Here is a 14,800-nt window from a genome sequence, read left to right on the forward strand (position 1 = left end):
ATCAGGGTGGTCTCATTTCTTACCTGGGTTCTTGGCATTGTTCTCTGTCTTTGTCCTGGATCTCAGGGACCGCTTTCGGGGTGGTTCTCCATCTGCAGGGGGTGGGGTGCTGGTGTCTTGGTCCTGTGGCGGTGCCTCCTGTCCACTAGCACCGGCGGAGGTGGTGGGCAGTTCATCGTCCAGGCTAGTGTCAGGGGCCCCTTCTTGTGCCACAGTGTCTCTCCTGGTGTTCACGAGTTCCTTCAGCACCCCTACAATGGTGCCCAGGGTGGAATTGATGGATTTGAGTTCCTCCCTGAACCCCAAATACTGTTTCTCTTGCAGCCGCTGGGTCTCCTGAAACTTGGCCAGTACCGTTGCCATTGTCTCCTGGGAATGGTGGTAGGCTCCCATGATATTGGAGACGGCCTCCTGGAGATTGGGTTACCTGGGCCTGTCCTCCCCCTATCGCACAGCAGACCTCCCAGTTCCCCTGTGTTCCTGGGCCTCTGTCCCCTGAACCGTGTGCCCACTGCCACTGACCCCAGGTCCCTGCTGTTGTTGGGTTGGTGGGTTAGCATGGGATCCCTGTAGTGGTGGACACACTGCTGCTTGACGTGTCCTGGGGACAGAGGTATGGGCCCGCTGGGTGGGTGCTGTGCTGGTTTTTCCAGAGGGGGAGGCTCTGTTGTGGCTTGTGCCAGTGTGAGGGGAACTGACTGTCCTTAGGTCCCTGATGGGCTGGGCTGGTCATCTAAATCCAGTTGGACAGAGCTGCTGTCATCAATATGGGCCTCTTTTGTGGGTGGAGTGGACATGTCTGGACCCTCCTGTCCGGTGACGTTGGGTAGGGGTCCTGCAGGGGTGTAAAGGCATGATTATTGCATCTGTGTGTGCCATGGTGAGCAATGGGTGGGTGACCCTGTACCCCAGTGCTTGCATTCTTGTGTAGGACCTTGTGTGATAATTGTTTAGGGGTGTGTGTGGGTATGTGCAGTGGCCATGCATTGGTGACGGGTGCAGGGCTTGGTGCATGCAGGGCTTGGTGTTGGGATGGGTGGGTTGTGATAGAGGGACATATGTGAGGAGTTGAAGTGATGGGGTGAAGGCGAGGGTGGGGGTATGTGATAGCATGCAGGTAGGGTGGGGGATGAAGTAGTGAAAGATTTGACTTACCAGAGTCCATTCCACCTGCTACTCCTGCGAGGCCCTCAGGATGTAGTATAGCCAAGATCTGCTCCTCCCATGCTGTTAGTTGTGGGGGAGGAGGCGGGGGTCCGCCGCCAGTCCTCTGAACCGCTATGTGGTGTCTTGAGACCATGGAACGCACCTTCCCCCGTAGGTTGTTCCACCTCTTCCTGATGTCATCCCTAGTTCTTGGGTGTTGCCCCACTGCGTTGACCCTGTCCACGATTCTGCGCCATTGCTCCATCTTCCTAGCTATGGTGGTGTGCTGCACCTGTGATCCGAATGGCTGTGGCTCTACCCGGATGCTTTCCTCCACCATGACCCTGAGCTCCTCCTCAGAAAACCTGGGGTGTCTTTGTGGTGCCATGGGGTGGTGTGGGTGATGTGTGAGGTGGTGTGTGTTGTGATGTGTGGGGTGATGTTTAGGGGTGTGTGTTGTTTTGTGCCTGGATGTGTATGTGTGATGGTGTTGTGTGCCTCTGTATGGTGGGGTTGTCTTTGCTGTGCTGTCTCTCTGGCCTTCGTCTAAATTTCTGGTTGTAAGGGTTTGTGGGTGGGTGTTTTATATTGTATTGAGTGTGTGGGAGTGGTGTGTGTATGTGTATCAGGTGTGTGTATTTGGAATTGTCCAATGTGGTTGTGTTTTGTAATTGTGTGTGTATTTTTAGCGTTGCGGTGTGTACCGCCAATGGAATACTGCGGTTGAAAGACCGCCGTGTGGATTCGTGGGTCGTGATAGTGTGGGCGCATTCCTGTTGGCGTGACGGTGGAGGTTTTGTTATCGCCAGTTTATCACTGACCTTTGGTGTGGCGGAATGTGTGGGTGTCTGGATTTTGGCGGATTCCGAGCTGTGGTTCGTAATAACTGTGGCGGAATTCCACTGCAGCGGCGGTGTGTTGGCGGTCTTCAGCATCGCGGTAAGTGGCATTTACCGCCAATGTTGTAATGACCCCCTATGTGTTGTTGTCTTGGAGGAATATACAATGTTTAACTCTCAGCTATACTCAAGCCCTCATTACGAGTCTGCTGGTCCTAGGACCACCAGACTCACGGTGGCGGTCGGACCACCGCCAATGCGGTGGTCCAGTCTCCACATTACAACCATGGTGAAAGCGCCAAAGTAGGACCGCCAGCACATCCACATTTGCGTTGGCCGACAGCCTGGCGGTGCCGGTGGTTTGAATCCCCCAGGGCAGCGCTGCTAGCAGTGCTGCCCTGGGGATTACACCCCATGTCTGCCAGCTTTTGCATGGCAGCACCAAGACATCCTCAAGTTCCTCATTATGTGTGGTTGTCTTGGAGGAATCTACAAAGTTCAACTGTCAGCTACACTCAGGCCCTCATTATTAGTCTGGCAGTCTTAGGACCGTCAGACTCATGGTGATAGTCGGACCGCTGCCAATGTGGCGGTCCAGCCTCCACATTACGGCCATGGCAAAAGCACCACGTCGAACCACCGGCACTGCCACATTTGTGCCATCTGATGGCCTAAATCTGCTAGGGTAGCTCTGCTAGCGACATCTGTTTCCACCATGCACTTGGCATGGGCAGTGCAGCAGGCACTATGGGCAGCCCTGTGGTGTTTTTCACTGCCTGATTTACAGGCAGTGAAAAGTGCAATGGGTGCTGTCGCACCCGACGCACTGCAGCATTGCCACCAGCTCTATTACGAGCCAGCATCAATGTTGTGGGTAGTTTCCCACTGGGCCAGCTGGCGGAAATGCTGTTTGCACTCGCTGGCCCACGGGCCAGCGGGTGGAATACCGAACTGGCGGTCTTCCGAACGCACGCGTTTGGCGGGTGGCCTCCGCTGCCCCACAAACTAGTAATGAGGCCCTCAGTCTTGTGAACCAAGTACAGGCTATAGGCAGGAAATGGCTAAGGCAGGAATAAAACAATTTTCTGAAAGTGGCACTGTCAAAATTGTAATTTAGAATCTGACTTCACCATAAGTTAGAATTTTTCATTAAAATTCCAAAGATACCAAATATGAACTGATCATCTCCTTTCAAATGAAAATCACAGCTTTTTAAATGTAATAAGTAACTCCAATGTTAGTCCATGGCAGAGGTAGTCCTTACAGTAGTGAAAAACAAATTTAGGCACTTTTTACTACCAAGACATGTAAAACTTATGTGTTTTACATACACTCTGCCCTGCCATCTGGATTGTTCAAGGCCTACCCTAGGGTGACTTATATGTATAAAAAAAGAAGGTTTGGGGGTGGCAAAAGGGCTTATTTTGCCATGCTGACAGGGCAGTTAAGAAGTGCAGACACATGTTGCAATAGCATTCCTGAGATAGGTTTATCAATAGGGTATAAAAATATTAATATAACATCCAACTTCACCATTAATCAGGATTTTGTATCTCCATTCTGGCCATGCTAAATATGACCTGGCTACTCCTTTCAGATCAGGATCTACCACTCAAACAGTATACAAGGGTAGCCCTAATGCTATCGTATGAAAGGAGCAGGACTCAGAGTAGTGTAAAAACAAATTTAGGAGTTTTACACTACCAGGACATATAGAACACACATGGTCATGTCTTGACTTTTACCTACATAGCACCCTACCCTATCAGCTACCTAGGGCCTACCTTAGGGGTGACCTATATGTAGAAAAAGGGGAGTTTGAGGCTTGGTAAGTACTTTTAAATGCCAAGTCGAAGTGGCAGTGAAACTGCAAACACAGGCACTGCACAGGCAGGCCTGAGACATGGTTAGGGGGCTACTTATGTGGGTCGCATGACCAGTGCTGCAGCTCACTAGTAGCATTTAATTTACAGGCCCTGGGAACATGTAGTGCACTTGACTAGGGACTTACAAGTAAATTAAATAAGCCAATTGGGTGTGAGCCAATGTCACCATGTTTTAAGGAGATACTATATGCACTTTAGCACTGATTAGCAGTGGTAAAGTGTGCAGAGTCCTAAAGCCAGCAAAAATGAGGTCAGAAAAAGAGAAGGAGGAAGGAGGAAGGCAAATAAGTTTGGGGGTGACCCTGCAGAATGGCCATTTCCAACACTAAGTATAACGTTCCAGTAACCTTTGTATTTTTCAGTGAATTTCTATTTGTATACTCACACTATAGCGTTGTAATGCACTGTTCAATACTAATTCCAAACCTATTTCTTTTTCTCACTTCTAAAGAGAGAAAGAGATATTTTTTACGAAATAATCAACTAAACTGAATAAATGCCAATTCACTCTACATTGGCATGTCTGTTATAAATAAATTAACCTGTCTTGTAAGAAAGCGTCGAGTGATAAATCTTCCCGTCTTTGTTATTCGAGATGTCAAGGGCAACGGAGTGTTCCTATGAGTGGCCGCTCGCGAGTACACGGAACCGGCTTTCTACGTTGTCATGTTTAAATACTTTCAAAAAGAAAAAGGGAGCACACTGCCTTGCATTCAAGTGGAAAATATCCCCAAGGCATCATGGTAAATGCAGTCATTTAAATATAAATAGCGAGAATTTTTCAAAAAATTATTCACCCTAAGTAGGTGCAGCAAGTGCCGTATCGCTGTAGAAAGTTCTTCACCTAAGGTAGGTGCAGCGAGTGCCGTATATCTGGACACATGTTTCTGGCTTTCGTCCGTCATCAGCTGAGAGCGTATGTAACTGAAGGGGTCGCTTGAAATGCCGCCAAATGTCTTCACAGGTTTTTGTACCGCTCATTAGGCGCACAGGTGCATCGCCAGTGCTCATCAGCAAGAGGCTCACGGGAGCCATCATTTAGACATCCAAAAAGAAAAAGGGAGCACACTGCCTTGCATTCAAGCGGAAAATAGCCCCAAGGCATCATGGTAAATGCAGTCATTTAAATATAAATAGCGACAATTTTTCAAAAAATTATTCACCCTAAGTAGGTGCAGCAAGTGCCGTTTTGCTGTAGAAAGTTCTTCACCTAAGGTAGGTGCAGCGAGTGCCGTATCTCTGCACACGTGTTTCTGGCTTTCAGCCGTCATCAGCAGAGAGCATATGTAACTGAAGGGGTCGCTTGAAATGCCGCCAAACGTCTTCACAGGTTTTTGCACCACTCAGTAGGCGCACAGGTGCATCGCCAGTGCTCGTCAGCAAGAGGCTCATGGGAGCCATCATTTAGACGTCCAAAAAGAAAAAGGGAGCACACTGCCATGCATTCAAGCGGAAAATAGCCCCAAGGCATCATGGTAAATGCAGTCATTTAAATATAAATAGCGAGAATTTTTCAAAAAATTATTCACCCTAAGTAGGTGCAGCAAGTGCTATATCGCTGTAGAAAGTTCTTCACCTAAGGTAGGTGCAGTGAGTGCACGATCTCTGGACACGTGTTTCTGGCTTTCGGCCGTCATCAGCAGAGAGCGTATGTAACTGAAGGGGTCGCTTGAAATGCCGCCAAACGTCCTCACATGTTTCTGTACCACTCAGTAGGCGCACAGGTGCATCGCCAGTGCTCGTCAGCAAGAGGCTCACGGGAGCCGTCATTTAGACATCCAAAAAGAAAAAGGGAGCACACTGCCTTGCATTCAAGTGGAAAATAGCCCCATGGCATCATGGTAAATGCAGTCATTTAAATATAAATAGCGAGAATTTTTCAAAAAATTATTCACCCTAAGTAGGTGCAGCAAGTGCCGTATCGCTGTAGAAAGTTCTTCACCTAAGGTAGGTGCAGCGAGTGCCGTATCTGTGGACACGTGTTTCTGGCTTTTGGCCGTCATCAGCAGAGAGCGTATGTAACTGAAGGGGTCGCTTGAAATGCCGCAAGACTTTCTACAGCGATACGGCACATGATGCACCTACTTAGGGTGAATACTTTTTTTGAAAAATTCTCACTATTTATATTTAAATGACTGCATTTACCATGATGCCTTGGGGCTATTTTCCACTTGAATGCAAGGCAGTGTGCTCCCTTTTTCTTTTTGGATGTCTAAATGACGGCTCCCGTGAGCCTCTTGCTGACGAGCACTGGCGATGCACCTGTGCGCCTACTGAGTGGTACAGACACCTGTGAGGACGTTTGGCGGCATTTCAAGTGACCCCTTCAGTTACATACGCTCTCTGCTGATGACGGCCGAAAGCCCGAAACACGTGTCCAGAGATACGGCACTCGCTGCACCTACATTAGGTGAAAGACTTTCTACAGCGATACGGCACTTGCTGCACCTACTCAGGGTGAATACTTTTTTTGAAAAATTCTCACTATTTATATTTAAATGACTGAATTTACCATGATGCCTGGAGGCTATTTTCCACTTGAAGGCAAGGTAGTGTGCTCCCTTTTTCTTTTTGGATGTCTAAATGACGGCTCCCGTGAACCTCTTGATGACGAGCACTGGCGATGCACCTGTGCGCCTACTGAGTGGTACAGAAACCTGTGAGGACGTGTGGCGGCATTTCAAGTGACCCCTTCAGTTACATACGCTCTCTGCTGATGACGGCCGAAAGCCAGAAACACGTGATCAGAGATACGGCACTCGCTGCACCTACCCTAGGTGAAAGACTTTCTACAGCGATACGGCACTTGCTGCTCCTACTTAGGGTGAACACTTTTTTTGAAAAATTCTCACTTATTATATTTAAATGACTGCATTTACCATGATGCCTTGGGGCTATTTTCCACTTGAATGCAAGGCAGTGTGCTTCCATTTTCTTTTGGATGTCTAAATGACGGCTCCCGTGAGCCTCTTGCTGACCAGCACTGGCGATGCACCTGTGCGCCTACTGAGTGGTACAGAAACCTGTGAGAACGTTTGGCAGCATTTCAAGCGACCCCTTCAGTTACATACGCTCTCTGCTGATGACGGCCGAAAGCCAGAAACACGTGTCCAGAGATACGGCACTCGCTGCACCTACCTTAGGTGAAAGACTTTCTACAGCGATACGGCACTTGCTGCACCTACTTAGGGTGAATACTTTATTTAAAAAATTCTCACTATTTATATTTAAATGACTGCATTTACCATGATTCCTTGGGGCTATTTTCCACTTGAATGCAAGGCAGTGTGGTCCCTTTTTCTTTTTGGATGTCTAAATGACGGCTCCCGTGAGCCTCTTGCTGACGAGCACTGGCGATGCACCTGTGCACCTACTGAGTGGTACAGACACCTGTGAGGACGTTTGGCGGCATTTCAAGCGACCCCTTCAGTTACATACGCTCTCTGCTGATGACAGCCGAAAGCCAGAAACACGTGTCCAGAGATACGGCACTCGCTGCACCTACCTTAGGTGAAAGACTTTCTACAGCGATACGGCACTTGCAGCACCTACTTAGGGTGAATACTTTTTTTGAAAAATTCTCACTATTTATATTTAAATGACTGCATTTACCATGATTCCTTGGGGCTATTTTCCACTTGAATGCAAGGCAGTGTGCTCCCATTTTCTTTTTTGATGTCTAAATGACGGCTCCCGTGAGCCTCTTGCTGACGAGCACTGGCAATGCACCTGTGCGTCTACTGAGTGGTACAGAAACCTGTGAGAACGTTTGGCGGCATTTCAAGCGACCCCTTCAGTTACATACGCTCTCTGCTGATGACGGCCAAAAGCCAGAAACACGTGTCCAGAGATACGGCACTCGCTGCACCTACCTTAGGTGAAAGACTTTCTACAGTGATACTGCACTTGCTGCACCTACTTAGGGTGAATACTTTATTTTAAAAATTCTCACTATTTATATTTAAATGACTGCATTTACCATGATGCCTGGGGGCTATTTTCCACTTGAATGCAAGGCAGGGTGCTCCCTTTTTCTTTTTGGATGTCTAAATGACGGCTCCCATAAGCCTCTTGCTGACGAGCACTGGCGATGCACCTGTGCGCCTACTGAGTGGTACAGAAACCTGTGAGGACGTTTGGCGGCATTTCAAGCGTCCCCTTCAGTTACATACGCTCTCTGCTGATGACGGCCGAAAGCCAGAAACGCTTGTCCAGAGATACGGCACTCGCTGCAGCTACCTTAGGTGAAAGACTTTCTACAGCGATGCGGCACTTGTTGCACATACTTAGGGTGAATACTTTTGTTGAAAAATTCTCACTATTTATATTTAAATGACTGCATTTACCATGATGCCTGGGGGCTATTTTCCACTTGAAGGAAAGGCAGTGTGCTCCCTTTTTCTTTTTGGATGTCTAAATGACGGCTCCAGTGAGCCTCTTGCTGACGAGCACTGGCGATGCACCTGTGCGACTACTGAGTGGTACAGAAACATGTGAGGACGTTTGGCGGCATTTCAAATGACCCCTTCAGTTACATACGCTCTCTGCTGATGGCGGCCGAAAGCCAGAAACACATGTTCAGAGATACAGCACTCGCTGCACCTACCTCAGGTGAAAGACTTTCTACAGCGATAGGGCACTTGCTGCACCTACTTAGGGTGAATACTTTTTTTGAAAAATTCTCACTATTTATATTTAAATGGCTGCATTTACCATGATGCCTTGGGGCTATTTTCCACTTTAATGCAAGGCAGTGTGCTCCCTTTTTCTTTTGGATGTCTAAATAACGGCTCCCGTGAGCCTCTTGCTGATGAACACTGGCGATGCACCTGTGCACCTACTGAGTGGTACAGAAACCTGTGAGGACGTTTGGCGGCATTTCAAGCGACCCCTTCAGTTACATACGCTCTCTGCTGATGACGGCCGAAAGCCAGAAACACGTGTCCAGAGATACGGCACTCGCTGCACCTACCTTAGGTGAAAGACTTTCTACAGCGATGCGGTACTTCCTGCAGCTACTTAGGGTGAATACTTTTTTTGAAAAATATTCACTATTTATATTTAAATGACTGCATTTACCCTGATGCCTTGGGGCTATTTTCCACTTGAATGCAAGGCAGGGTGCTCCCTTTTTCTTTTTGGATCTCTAAATGACGGCTCCCGTGAGCCTCTTGCTGACGAGCACTGGTGATGCACCTGTGCACCTACTGAGTGGTACAGAAACATGTGAGGATGCTTGGCGGCATTTCAAGCGACCCCTTCAGTTACATACGCTCTCTGCTGATGACGGCTGAAAGCCAGAAACACGTGTCCAGAGATACGTCACTCGCTGCACCTACCTTAGGTGAAAGACTTTCTACAGCGATACGGCACTTGCTGCACCTACTTAGGGTGAATACTTTTTTTGAAAAAATTCTCACTATTTATATTTAAATGACTGCACTTACCATGATGCCTGGGGGCTACTTTCCACTTGAAGGCAAGGCAGTGTGCTCCCTTTTTCTTTTTGGATGTCTAAATGACGGCTCCCGTGAGCCTCTTGCTGACGAGCACTGGCGATGCACGTGTGCGCCTACGGAGTGGTACAGAAACATGTGAGGACGTTTGGCGGCATTTCAAGCGACCCCTTCAGTTACATAAGCTCTCTGCTGATGACGGCCGAAAGCCAGAAACACATGTTCAGAGATACAGCACTCGCTGCACCTACCTCAGGTGAAAGACTTTCTACAGCGATAGGGCACTTGCTGCACCTACTTAGGGTGAATACTTTTTTTGAAAAATTCTCACTATTTATATTTAAATGGCTGCATTTACCATGATGCCTTGGGGCTATTTTCCACTTTAATGCAAGGCAGTGTGCTCCCTTTTTCTTTTGGATGTCTAAATAACGGCTCCCGTGAGCCTCTTGCTGATGAACACTGGCGATGCACCTGTGCACCTACTGAGTGGTACAGAAACCTGTGAGGACGTTTGGCGGCATTTCAAGCGACCCCTTCAGTTACATACGCTCTCTGCTGATGACGGCCGAAAGCCAGAAACACGTGTCCAGAGATACGGCACTCGCTGCACCTACCTTAGGTGAAAGACTTTCTACAGCGATGCGGTACTTCCTGCAGCTACTTAGGGTGAATACTTTTTTTGAAAAATATTCACTATTTATATTTAAATGACTGCATTTACCCTGATGCCTTGGGGCTATTTTCCACTTGAATGCAAGGCAGGGTGCTCCCTTTTTCTTTTTGGATCTCTAAATGACGGCTCCCGTGAGCCTCTTGCTGACGAGCACTGGTGATGCACCTGTGCACCTACTGAGTGGTACAGAAACATGTGAGGATGCTTGGCGGCATTTCAAGCGACCCCTTCAGTTACATACGCTCTCTGCTGATGACGGCTGAAAGCCAGAAACACGTGTCCAGAGATACGTCACTCGCTGCACCTACCTTAGGTGAAAGACTTTCTACAGCGATACGGCACTTGCTGCACCTACTTAGGGTGAATACTTTTTTTGAAAAAATTCTCACTATTTATATTTAAATGACTGCACTTACCATGATGCCTGGGGGCTACTTTCCACTTGAAGGCAAGGCAGTGTGCTCCCTTTTTCTTTTTGGATGTCTAAATGACGGCTCCCGTGAGCCTCTTGCTGACGAGCACTGGCGATGCACGTGTGCGCCTACGGAGTGGTACAGAAACATGTGAGGACGTTTGGCGGCATTTCAAGCGACCCCTTCAGTTACATAAGCTCTCTGCTGATGACGGCCGAAAGCCAGAAACACATGTTCAGGGACACGGCACTCGCTGCACCTACCTTAGGTGAAAGACTTTCTACAGCTATACAGCACTGGCTGCACCTACTTAGGGTGAATACTTTTTTTGAAAAATTCTCACTATTTATATTTAAATGACTGCATTTACCATGATGCCTTGGGGCTATTTTCCACTTGAATGCAAGGCAGTGTGCTCCCTTTTTCTTTTTGGATGTCTAAATGACGGCTCTCGTGAGCCTCTTGCTGATGAGCACTGGCGATGCACCTGTGCGCCTACTGAGTGGTACAGAAACCTGTGAGCACGTTTGGCGCATTTCAAGCGACCCCTTCAGTTACATACGCTCTCTGCTGATGACGGCCGAAAGCCAGAAACACGTGTCCAGAGATACGGCACTCGCTGCACCTACCTTAGGTGAAAGACTTTCTACAGCGATAAGGCACTTGCTGCACCTACTTAGGGTGAATACTTTTTGTGAAAAATATTCCAAATTTATATTTAAATCACTGCATTTACCATGATGCCTTGGGGCTATTTTCCACTTGAATGCAAGGCAGGGTGCTCCCTTTTTCTTTTTGGATGTCTAAATGACGGCTCCTGTGAGCCTCTTGCTGACAAGCACTGGCGATGCACCTGTGCGCCTACTGAGTGGTACAGAAACCTGTGAGGACGTTTGGCGGCATTTCAAGTGACCCCTTCAGTTAAATACGCTCTCTGCTGATGATGGCCGAAAGCCAGAAACACGTGTCCAGAGATACGGCACTCGCTGCACCTACCTTAGGTGAAAGACTTTCTACAGCGATACGGCACTTGCTGCACCTACTAGGGGTGAATACTTTTTTTGAAAAATATTCACTATTTATATTTAAATGACTGTATTTACATTAATGCCTTGGGGCTATTTTCCACTTGAATGCAAGGCAGTGTGCTCCCTTTTTCTTTTTGAATGTCTAAATGACGGCTCCCATGAGCCTCTTGCTGACGAGCACTGGCGATGCACCTGTGGGCATACTGAGTGGTACAGAAACCTGTGAGGACGTTTGGCGGCATTTCAAGACACCCCTTCAGATACATACGCTCTCTGCTGATGACGGCTGACAGCCAGAAACATGTGTCCAGAGATACGGCACTTGCTGCACCTACCTTAGGTGAAAGACTTTCTACAGTGATACGGCACTTGCTGCACCTACTTAGGGCGAATACTTTTTTTGAAAAATTCTCACTATTTATATTTAAATGGCTGCATTTACCATGATGCCTTGGGGCTATTTTCCACTTGAATGCAAGGCAGGGTGCTCCTTTTTCTTTTTGGATGCTTAAATGACGGCTCCCGTGAGCCTCTTGCTGACGAGCACTGGCGATGCACCAGTGTGTCTACTGAGTGGTACAGAAACCTGTGAGGACGTTTGGTGGCATTTCAAGCGACCCCTTCAGTTACATACGCTCTCTGCTGATGACGGCCGAAAGCCAGAAACACGTGTCCAGAAATACAGCACTCGCTGCACCTACCTTAGGTGAAAGACTTTCTACAGCGATACGGCACTTGCTGCACCTACTTAGGGTGAATACTTTTTTTGAAAAATTCTCACTATTTATATTTAAATGACTGCATTTACCATGATGCCTTGGGGCTATTTTCCACTTGAATGCAAGGCAGTGTGCTCCCTTTTTCTTTTTGGATGTCTAAATGACGGCTCCCTTGAGCCGTTGCTGACGAGCACTGGCGATGCACCTGTGCGCCTAATAAGTGGTACAGAAACCTGTGAGGACGTTTGGCGGCATTTCAAGCGACCCCTTCAGTTACGTACGCTCTCTGCTGATGATGGCCGAAAGCCAGAAACACGTGTCCAGAGATACGGCACTCGCTGCACCTACCTTAGGTGAAAGACTTTCTACAGCGATATGGCACTTGCTGCACCTACTTAGGGTGAATACTTTTTTTGAAAAATTCTCCCTATTTATATTTAAATGACTGCATTTACCATGATGCCTCGGGGCTATTTTCCACTTGAATGCAAGGCAGGGTGCTCCCTTTTTCTTTTTGGATGTTTAAATGACGGCTCCCGTGAGCCTCTTGCTGACGAGCACTGGCGATGCACCTGTGCGCCTACTGAGTGGTACAGAAACCTGTGAGGACGTTTCGTGGCATTTCAAGCGACCCCTTCAGTTACATACGCTCTCTGCTGATGACGACCGAAAGCCAGAAACACGTGTCCAGAGATACGGCACTCGCTGCACCTACCTTAGGTGAAAGACTTTCTACAGCGATACAGCACTTGCTGCACCTACTTAGGGTGAATACTTTTTTTGAAAAATTCTCACTATTTATATTTAAATGACTGCATTTACCATGATGCCTTGGGGCTATTTTCCACTTGAATGCAAGGCAGTGTGCTCCCTTTTTCTTTTTGGAACTCTAAATGACGGCTCCCGTGAGCCTCTTGCTGACGAGCACTGGCGATGCACCTGTGCGCCTACTGAGTGGTACAGAAACATGTGAGGATGTTTGGCGGCATTTCAAGCGACCCCTTCAGTTACATACGCTCTCTGCTGATGACGGCCGAAAGCCAGAAACATGTGTCCAGAGATACGGCACTCACTGCACCTACCTTAGGTGAAAGACTTTCTACAGCGATACGGCACTTGCTGCACCTACTTAGGGTGAATACTTTTTGTGAAAAATATTCACTATTTATATTTAAATGACTGCATTTACCATGATGCCTTGGGGCTATTTTCCACTTGAATGCAAGGCAGGGTGCTCCCTTTTTCTTTTTGGATGTCTAAATGACGGCTCCTGTGAGCCTCTTGCTGACAAGCACTGGCGATGCACCTGTGCGCCTACTGAGTGGTACAGAAACCTGTGAGGACGTTTGGCGGCATTTCAAGTGACCCCTTCAGTTACATACGCTCTCTGCTGATGATGGCCGAAAGCCAGAAACACGTGTCCAGAGATACGGCACTCGCTGCACCTACCTTAGGTGAAAGACTTTCTACAGCGATACGCCACTTGCTGCACCTACTTAGGGTGAATACTTTTTTAGAAAAATATTCACTATTTATATTTAAATGACTGTATTTACATTGATGCCTTGGGGCTATTTTCCACTTGAATGCAAGGCAGTGTGCTCCCTTTTTCTTTTTGAATGTCTAAATGACGGCTCCCGTGAGCCTCTTGCTGACGAGCACTGGCGATGCACCTGTGGGCATACTGAGTGGTACAGAAACCTGTGAGGACGTTTGGTGGCATTTCAAGAGACCCCTTCAGTTACATTCGCTCTCTGCTGATGACGGCTGAAAGCCAGAAACATGTGTCCAGAGATACGGCACTCGCTGCACCTACCTTAGGTGAAAGACTTTCTACAGTGATACGGCACTTGCTGCACCTACTTAGGGTGAATACTTTTTTTGAAAAATTCTCACTATTTATATTTAAATGGCTGCATTTACCATGATGCCTTGGGGCTATTTTCCACTTGAATGCAAGGCAGGGTGCTCCTTTTTCTTTTTGGATGCTTAAATGACGGCTCCCGTGAGCCTCTTGCTGACGAGCACTGGCGATGCACCAGTGTGTCTACTGAGTGGTACAGAAACCTGTGAGGACGTTTGGTGGCATTTCAAGCGACCCCTTCAGTTACATACGCTCTCTGCTGATGACGGCCGAAAGCCAGAAACACGTGTCCAGAAATACAGCACTCGCTGCACCTACCTTAGGTAAAAGACTTTCTACAGCGATACGGCACTTGCTGCACCTACTCAGGGTGAATACTTTTTTTGAAAAATTCTCACTATTTATATTTAAATGACTGAATTTACCATGATGCCTGGAGGCTATTTTCCACTTGAAGGCAAGGTAGTGTGTTACCTTTTTCTTTTTGGATGTCTAAATGACGGCTCCCGTGAGCCTCTTGCTGATGAGCACTGGCGATGCACCTGTGCGCCTACTGAGTGGTACAGAAACATGTGAGGACGTTTGGCGGCATTTCAAGCGACCCCTTCAGTTACATACGCTCTCTGCTGATGACGGGCGAAAGCTAGAAACACGTGTTCAGAGATACGGCACTCGCTGCACCTACCTTAGGTGAAAGACTTTCTACAGCGATACGGCACTTGCTGCACCTACTTAGGGTGAATACTTTTTTTTTAAAATTCTCACTATTTATA

This window comes from Pleurodeles waltl, chromosome 3_1 (genome assembly GCF_031143425.1).
Source record: "Pleurodeles waltl isolate 20211129_DDA chromosome 3_1, aPleWal1.hap1.20221129, whole genome shotgun sequence".
Classification (NCBI taxonomy): Eukaryota; Metazoa; Chordata; class Amphibia; order Caudata; family Salamandridae; genus Pleurodeles; species Pleurodeles waltl.